Source organism: Puma concolor, chromosome C2 (assembly GCF_028749965.1).
Source record: "Puma concolor isolate L17-30 chromosome C2, mPumCon1.1.hap2, whole genome shotgun sequence".
NCBI classification, from domain to species: domain Eukaryota; kingdom Metazoa; phylum Chordata; class Mammalia; order Carnivora; family Felidae; genus Puma; species Puma concolor.
This window is the reverse complement of record NC_141675.1, coordinates 152,283,936-152,291,933: the sequence shown is the minus strand read 5'-3', so window position 1 is coordinate 152,291,933 and position 7,998 is coordinate 152,283,936. Positions and strand designations below refer to the sequence as shown.

The 7,998-nt window shown below is 43.5% G+C and overlaps 2 pseudogenes; both read left to right on the top strand.

Moving 5' to 3' along the window:
• The first annotated feature begins 1,588 nt into the window (after positions 1 to 1,588).
• On the top strand, positions 1,589 to 1,686 carry LOC112850577 (U6 spliceosomal RNA; annotated as a pseudogene).
• Positions 1,687 to 5,405: 3,719 nt separating this feature from the next.
• LOC112850628 (U2 spliceosomal RNA) lies at positions 5,406 to 5,585 on the top strand (annotated as a pseudogene).
• The last annotated feature ends 2,413 nt before the right edge of the window (positions 5,586 to 7,998 follow it).

Genomic DNA, 7,998 nt, shown 5'->3' with positions numbered 1-7,998 from the left:
GTTATGTATAACTGTATTAGACTTTGTTTCACAGCCAGTTACATCTATAGAAATACAACCCATAGAAGAAATTATGGTTTGAAAAGCCTTTCTATTTTTCTTTCCTTTTTTTAAAAGTTTATTTATTTATTTTGAGAGAGAAACAGCACGAGTGGGGAAGGGGTAGAGAGAGAGGGAGAGAGAGAGAAGAATCCCAAGCAGTCTCCATGCTCTCAGTGTGGAGCCCGAGAGGGGGCTCGAACCCATGAAACTGTAAGGTCATGACCTGAGCCAAAACCAAGAGTCTGACTGACACTTCACCGCCTGAGCCACCCAGGCACCACAAGCCTTTCTGTTTTTCTTCACAATATTTAAACTCCTTTGTTGAATAGCTAGATAAAAATTTAAATACAGTTAAATATTTAACATACTTAAATATTTTGAATATTTGAATATCCTTAAAACATTATTTTAAGGTCTGAAATCCGCAACTTAACTGACATTTACCTTGGGTTGGGGATGAGAAGTGATGGAGGGCCTGATCTAGGTTTTACTTCTTATTAATACAACCTTGTCTATAAAGGAATACGGCTCCATGGAAAAGTGATGTCAACTATTAATTGGTTTATTGACTCGGCTATAATATTTGCTTTATTTTCTCATGGCGTAAATATTTCATAACAAAAAGATTTTTAAATGCTGTCCTTGTAATTCTAACGTTTTAGTGCCATTTAATTCACAAACACCTGAGATGTAACTAAGGGGGTCATTAGGTTCTTGAAGGGAGAAATAGTTTTTGTTCGTTTTTTTTTTTTTTTTTTTTTTTTTTTTAGTCTTGACGCACTTTGATGAAAAAAATGTCCTTACTATGACCTCCTGTTTCCATGAGATAGAGAGCGGGTCTTTAGTCTTTGGAAGCAGAGGAGCCTGAACTTAGACGGTAAAATATGTTGTTTTGAGTACACATGTGTCATACGAGAGCAAAAGCCTACCGTGGAGAGACCAGTCAGGAGGGCAGTGTTGCAAAGTCCAAAGGAAACCCCTCCCTCAATCTGAGAAGTTGTGCTGTGAAAGGAATGGACGTTCAGACACTAAAAAAGGAAACTGAAGACTCCTGGTCTCGGCGGTGGGCCCTCAAATGTGTCCACGGTGTGAGAGTAACCATGAAATCAAGACAGCAATCGGTCAGGCAAGGAGCGGATGGTCTCCTTGGGTCCTCTGACAGACAATACTTTGGCCACCTTGAAAGCGGGTAGGCCTGGAGGTGAAATGGACAGCCACACTCAAAAGGAAAACTCAATATTCCTCCTCGGATCCAACCCCCCCACAAAACCCACTCTTAACCATAATGAATATATAAAGAATCATCAGACACTCTGGAATACTCAACAGGCACCCTCCCTCCTCCTCCCTCCTACTCGCTCCTCTAAATAAGAAGGTATGCACAGATACAGTGAGCTTTTTGGAGACGTTGGAGAACTCTCAAGATGCTTTATTTTCTGACACGCATGCTTTCAACCTATTTGGAAAACGTTCTACTTAGAGCAATGTTTCTCACCCTTAAATTCACCAAATAATTTTTAATAAAATAAAAGCTACTAAGTATATTGTGCTCGCTGTGGCAGCACAAATACTAAAATTGGAACAATACAGGCAAGATTAGCGTGGCCTCTGCACAGGGGGACACACAAAAAGCTACTTAGTACAGGGGCGCCTGGGGGGCTCCATCAGGTGATCCTCTGACTCTTGATTTCGGCTCAGGCCATGATCTCACAGCTCGTGAGTTCGAGCCCTGTGTCGGGCTCTGTGATGACAGCACAGAGGCTGCTTGGGATTCTCTCTCTCTTTCTCTCTCTCTCTCCTTCCTCCCCCATACTCACACACACACACACACACACACACACACTCTCTCTCTCTCTCTCTCTCTCTCAAAATAAACATTTAAAAACAAAACAAAAAACACTACTAAGTATATAGTTAAATGTGGTTTGTTTAAATTTGAAAGACAGCTATAGATCTTAGCATATTTTATTTTGGATTGCATCAGAGAGGAGTTGAACACAAGCTCTGAGATGTTATTTTCATTCAAAGGAAAGGGGGTCATCCACAGCCGGCATGTTTTTATTCACACGCTAGTTACATGCTGCACAAGACCCATTCCCGTGAGAGGTGACTGCCTTTGAAGGCTTACTTTTAAGATCGCTAATTTAAGAAGTGTCTTCTTACTTTTGAGTGTCGATAGTTTCGTGTTCTTTCAGAGGTATTCCCCTGAAAAAATTTCCATCCTTATTTTTAGAGTTTCTTATTATGGAAAAATTGAAATATATGCAAAAGTAGACAGACTAGCACAATGAACCCAAGTCACCTAGATTCAACAGTTATCAGCTCAAGGTCAACCTTGTTTCATCTATGCCCTCACCCACTTCCTGCCTTCCAGTATTGTTTAGAAGCAAATCCTGACATCATATCATTTCAGGCGTAAATATTTCAATATGTAACTCTAAATGACAAGGATTCAGATTCTTTTTTATTTAATTAAGTAAGTAAGTAAGTAATCTCTACGCCCAGTGTAGAGGCTCTGATTCACCACCCTGAGATCAAGAGTGTGTGTTCTTCTGATGAGCCAGCCAGGCGCCCTGCAGAGATTCTTGTTTCCTTTTTCTTTTCTTTTCTTTTTTAAGACTTTATTTTTAAATGATCTCTACACCCAATGTGAGACTCAAACCCACAACCCTGAGATCAAGAATTACGTGCACCACCAACTGAGCCAGTCAGGCGCCCCAAGAATTTTTTTTTAAATTTTTTTTCAACGTTTATTTATTTTTTGGGGGACAGAGAGAGACAGAGCATGAACGGGGGAGGGGCAGAGAGAGAGGGAGACACAGAATCGGAAACAGGCTCCAGGCTCTGAGCCATCAGCCCAGAGCCTGACGCGGGGCTCAAACTCACGGACCGCGAGATCGTGACCTGGCTGAAGTCGGACGCTTAACCGACTGCGCCACCCAGGCGCCCCAAGAATTTTTTTTTTTTAATAAAATAAATCTATAGTTCCATTTTGCACCTAAAAATTAATAATGATTGTATAATTTCAAATACAGGCGACATATTACATTATAGATAGTAATTCAAACCAAACTGGGTTTTTGAAAGCTCTCATTTTGTACCTTAAGGAAGACATTGTGGTCTGCCTTCCTGTCTCTGGAAGGAAGGGATTCGAGAGTTAAAGCAGGACAGAGATAGGCAAAGGGAAATGTGATCTTACCTGGATTAGTGAGGACTCTGAGTGCAGGTCAGAGCTGGAATAAACAACCATAAGAGTCTCTTTTCTTCCTTTCTAAATGTTTTATTCATTTTTGAGAGAGAGTGCACTATAAGGGGAGGGGCAGAGAGGGGGGATAGTGGATCTGAAGTAGGCTCTGTGCTGACAGTAGTGAACCCAATGTGGGGACTGAACTTACGAATCTTGAGATCATGACCTGAGCTGAAGTCAGACGCTCAACCTAGTGAGCCACGCAGGCGCCCCAGTGAAACTCTTTATTTCGATGATACTGGAGTATCTGATGGAAGGGAAGTACAGGAAATCAGCAGGGGCTCAGAAGGGATCTGAACTGAGAACTGGGGTGGAGGCACGCCAGAGGGACCCTCTGCATCAGACAACTCTCCTCTCTCTCTCTCACCTATATTTCATTCCTCTTGACTGGAAAAATAGCTGTGTGAAAGCCCCCGAATTTTCTCTCTTTCTCTGTATGAGAAACCAAACAAAACTGGGATGGGAATATCTTAGTAATAATTGCAAGTTTCCAGGAAAACCGGCTCCGATTGGGCCAATGTGGGTTAAGTGTCCACCCTGGGTCCAGTCGGCAGTGACTGATGGGGGGAGTGTCACATGTCACAAACATGGCTGCCAAAGTTTCCCCATGGTCTGATGGGGAGGCGAATCTCCCAGAGAAAACCAAGGGCCATTGCTCACAGACTGGGTTGTTGCCGAGGAAAACCGGGAACAGAAGTGTCTCGGAGCTAAGGAATCAACGGTGGATCACCGTGTGCAGGGTCTCACAGACAGGAAGGCATTCCTCCCTCCTCATGCAAAAGTGGACAGGTGTCCTCACGAGCGAAGAGGTTCCGTCCTGGGCTGGGTTCTCAAATTCAACCAACACTGTGCTTCTCTCCCCCTCAAGAGTGATCCCAGAGTGAGAACCACCCTACAAGCCAGTGAGTGAAGGTTTCGTCTACCTCTAGCTCGGTCATGTCCCATGGTGGGTGGGGGCTGGGAAGTTGCAAGAGAAAACCCTTTCAAACTATGCCCTCCGACCGTCACAGGGGGACTCCTCTACCTGAGAGCAAGGCTAAGAGGCAGGTAAAGAGGAAGGCACACAATGAGATGTGGATATGAGACAAAGAGGTTTGGAAAGAACCAAAGACTAAACTCAGCTGAGGTGCTTAACGCAAGGCCTGGCTAGGTATCTTCATCACTTTCATTGGGTCCTACTTATTCCTTACTCTTTCTTGTTTGCTTGCTTTCTTGCTTTCTCTTTCCTTCCTTCCTCCCTCCCTCCCTCTCTCCCTCCCTCCCTCCTTTCTTTCCTTTTTTCTATTTCTTTCTTACTTGCTTTCCTTCCCTCTCCCTCCTTTCTCTCTTCTTTATTCAGTGTTCCTTCGTCTGTGTTTTGAGGATCAGCAGCAGAAATGGCCTCGGAGGCTCCTGCAAGATTCAGACTCTGGCCATTGTTCCCAGACATTCAATTTGGTCTTGAATGGGCCTGGCCTGGGAATCTGCCTTCATAACAAGTCAGGAGATTTTAATGCACACCCAAGTTTGAGCACCACTTGCTGTGGACAGAAACATTAGTCAAGTTGGCCCCAGAATTTTCCATTCATTCCCATGCCTTTAAGCAAGATGAATTTTCCTAATATAATTTCCCTACATTTCTGTGGTGATGGAGATGTGTGGAGCCAGCATACCGCAGTTGTCAGTGGAGGCATTCAAGTCTACACCCTAAATACCTCTCCTCCTGCCCCAGGAGCTGCCCTAAACAGCTGCCTGGTTCAAGAAAAGCTCCCCCAAACTCTCCCGTTCTCCAAGTCATGTCACATCTCCCCAGATGAGGGAAGTGGTTTCTTTGCCTCTCTCAATTTAATGTATTAACACTCTTGAACATGGCATTGGTTGGCTAATATAATAACAAGCATGTTTATATAGAAATTGTCAATTCTAATTTTTGAAATGTCACCAAGCCCGATTTGATATAACATCATCTAGATTTACACGTCAAAGTGCCCTCCTTAGGAGAGAGTCTCCCCCATGCGAACGTATGATGGCTACCATGAAATTATAGGCAAGGCAAGCTGGTTGTATAAAGTAGTCTTGGGCTGGTCCTGAAAGAACCATTTCTTTTCGTTTCTTTTTAAAAAAAAAACAGCTTTAGCTTTATTTTCAGCCTTTTGGCTAAGATCAAGTGGAGGATCTGTTCTTATCAGTTTCATATCTGATACGTCCTCTATCCAAGGACAATGCATTAAATGGATTTTAGGAACAGGTAGATAGAATAGGAGATTGCTCTGCCCACTCCTCCAGGTACAGTGCCCCCCTGTCCGGAGCTTCAAACTTGGGATAGCTGGGAATGCAAGCTGGTGCAGCCACTCTGGAAAACAGTATGGAGGTTCCTCAAAAAACTAAAAATAGAACTATCCTACGACCCAGCAACTGCACTACTAGGCATTTATCCAAGGGATACAAGTGTGCTGTTTCGAAGGGACACATGCACCCCCATGTTTATAGCAGCACTATCAACAATAGCCAAAGTATGGAAAGAGCCCAAATGTCCATCGATGGACGAATGGATAAAGAAGATGTGGTATATATATACAATGGAGTATTACTTGGTAATCAAAAAGAATGAAATCTTGCCATTTGCAACTACATGGATGGAACTGGAGGGTATTATGCTAAGTGAAACTAGTCAGTCAGAGAAAGACAAATATCATATGACTTCACTCATATGAGGACTTTAAGAGACAAAACAGATGAACATAAGGGAAGGGAAACAAAAATAATATAAAAACAGTGAGGGGGACAAAACAGAAGAGACTCATAAACAGCGAAAACAAACTGAGGATTACTGGAGGGGTTGTGGGAGGAGGGATGGGCTAAATAGGTAAGGGGCACTAAGGAATCTCCTCCTGAAATCATTGTTGCCCTCATTATATGCTAATTTGGATGTAAATTTAAAAAATAAGATTAAAAAAAAAAAAAAAGAAAACGACATAAAACTCTAAAAAAAAAAACAAACAAACTTGGGGTGGCTTTGGGGCATCTGGCTGGCTCAGTTGGTACAGGATATGACTCTTTATATATTTTTTTAAACGTTTATTCATTTTTGAGAGACAGAGCACCAGCGGGGGAGGGGCAGAGAAAGAGGGAGACGCAGAATCCCAAGCAGGATCCAGGCTCTGAGTTGTCAGTACAGAGACCGACGCAGGACTCAAACCCACGAACTGGGAGATCATGACGTGAGTCGCAGTCGGCTGCTTAACCAACTGAGCCCCAACCCAGATGCATGGGATCTTGGTCTTGGGACTGTGAGTTCAAGTCCCATGTTGGGCAAAGAGGTTGCTTAAAAAAAATTTATATACCATAAACTCACCCATTGCAAGGATACAGTAGATGTGTTTTAGTGAATCTCTACATTTACACACACATTATGAGTGAATCCAGTTTCCTTTTTTTTTTTTTTTTGAGGTTTTTTTTTTTAAGTTTATTTATTTATTTTGAGAGTGAGAGAGTGAGCCAGCGAGCAGGGGAGGGGTAGAGAGAGGGGAAGAGAAAGAATCCTAAGCAGGCTCCGCATTGTCAGCGAGGAGCCTGATGTGGGGCTCGAACCCAGGAACCGTGAGACCACGACGCAAGCCGAAGGCGGATGCTTAGCCAACTGAGCCACCCAGGAGCTCCTGTTTTTTGGTTTTTTTTTTTTTAAGTTTTATTTCTTTTTGAATCCAGTTTCCAACACTTCCATCCGTCCGAAAGTCTTCCTTTGCCTGTTGGCAGTCACCCCCTGCTCCTACACGCAGCCCCGGAGCAACCACTGATCTACTGCCTCCACAGTTTTGCCTTTTCTAGAAATTTTCTAGAAATAGAATTATAAATAGAATTGTAGTCTTTGTGTCTGACTACTTTCACTCAGCAAAATGCTTCCGAGGTCTAGCTCAGGCTGTTGTGTGGACCAAGAGTTCGTACTTTTTCATTGCCGGGTAGTAGTCCGTGTAAAGGATCATTTTAAGGCCTTCATTTAAAATGTCTTCACAGCGGTATGATTGGAACTTCTCTATGACTAGAAACTCCAAACCTAGACGATTTCTTGCCGTCTCTGTGCCACGAGTGGAGAGGAGGCCTGCCCGTCATTTCAACTGTACCAGGAGGCAGAGAAGACGAGAGGATCGTTTTCTGAGTGTTGCTTCAACATTCAGCTTGTATGCTCAGACTGCAACCTATTTTTCAGTAGAAAAGCAGGCCGTGTCTCTTCCAAGATGTAACTGTTGAAGGCAAGGTGTTTCTGAAACAGGCTAATATCATTGATCAGGGAAGATTTATAATACGCCTGTGAGCTTAATCACCCTTTTATATGTATTTTACTACATAAGAAGATCCATGTAAGACTACATGATCTAGGGGCACCTGGGTGGCTCAGTCTGTTAAGCATTCCACTCCTTTTTTTTTTTTTTTAACGTTTATTTATTTTTGAGACAGGGAGAGACAGAGCATGAACGGGGGAGGGGCAGAGAGAGAGGGAGACACAGAATCTGAAACAGGCTCCAGGCTCTGAGCTGTCAGCACAGAGCCCGACGCGGGGCTCGAACTCATGGACCGTGAGATCGTGACCTGAGCCAAAGTTGGACGCTTAACCGACTGAGCCACCCAGGCGCCCCCAAGCATCCCACTCTTGATCACAGCTCAGGTCTTGATCTCAGCGTTGTGAATTCAAGCCCCACCTTGGGCTCCATATTGGAGCCACTTAAAAGAAA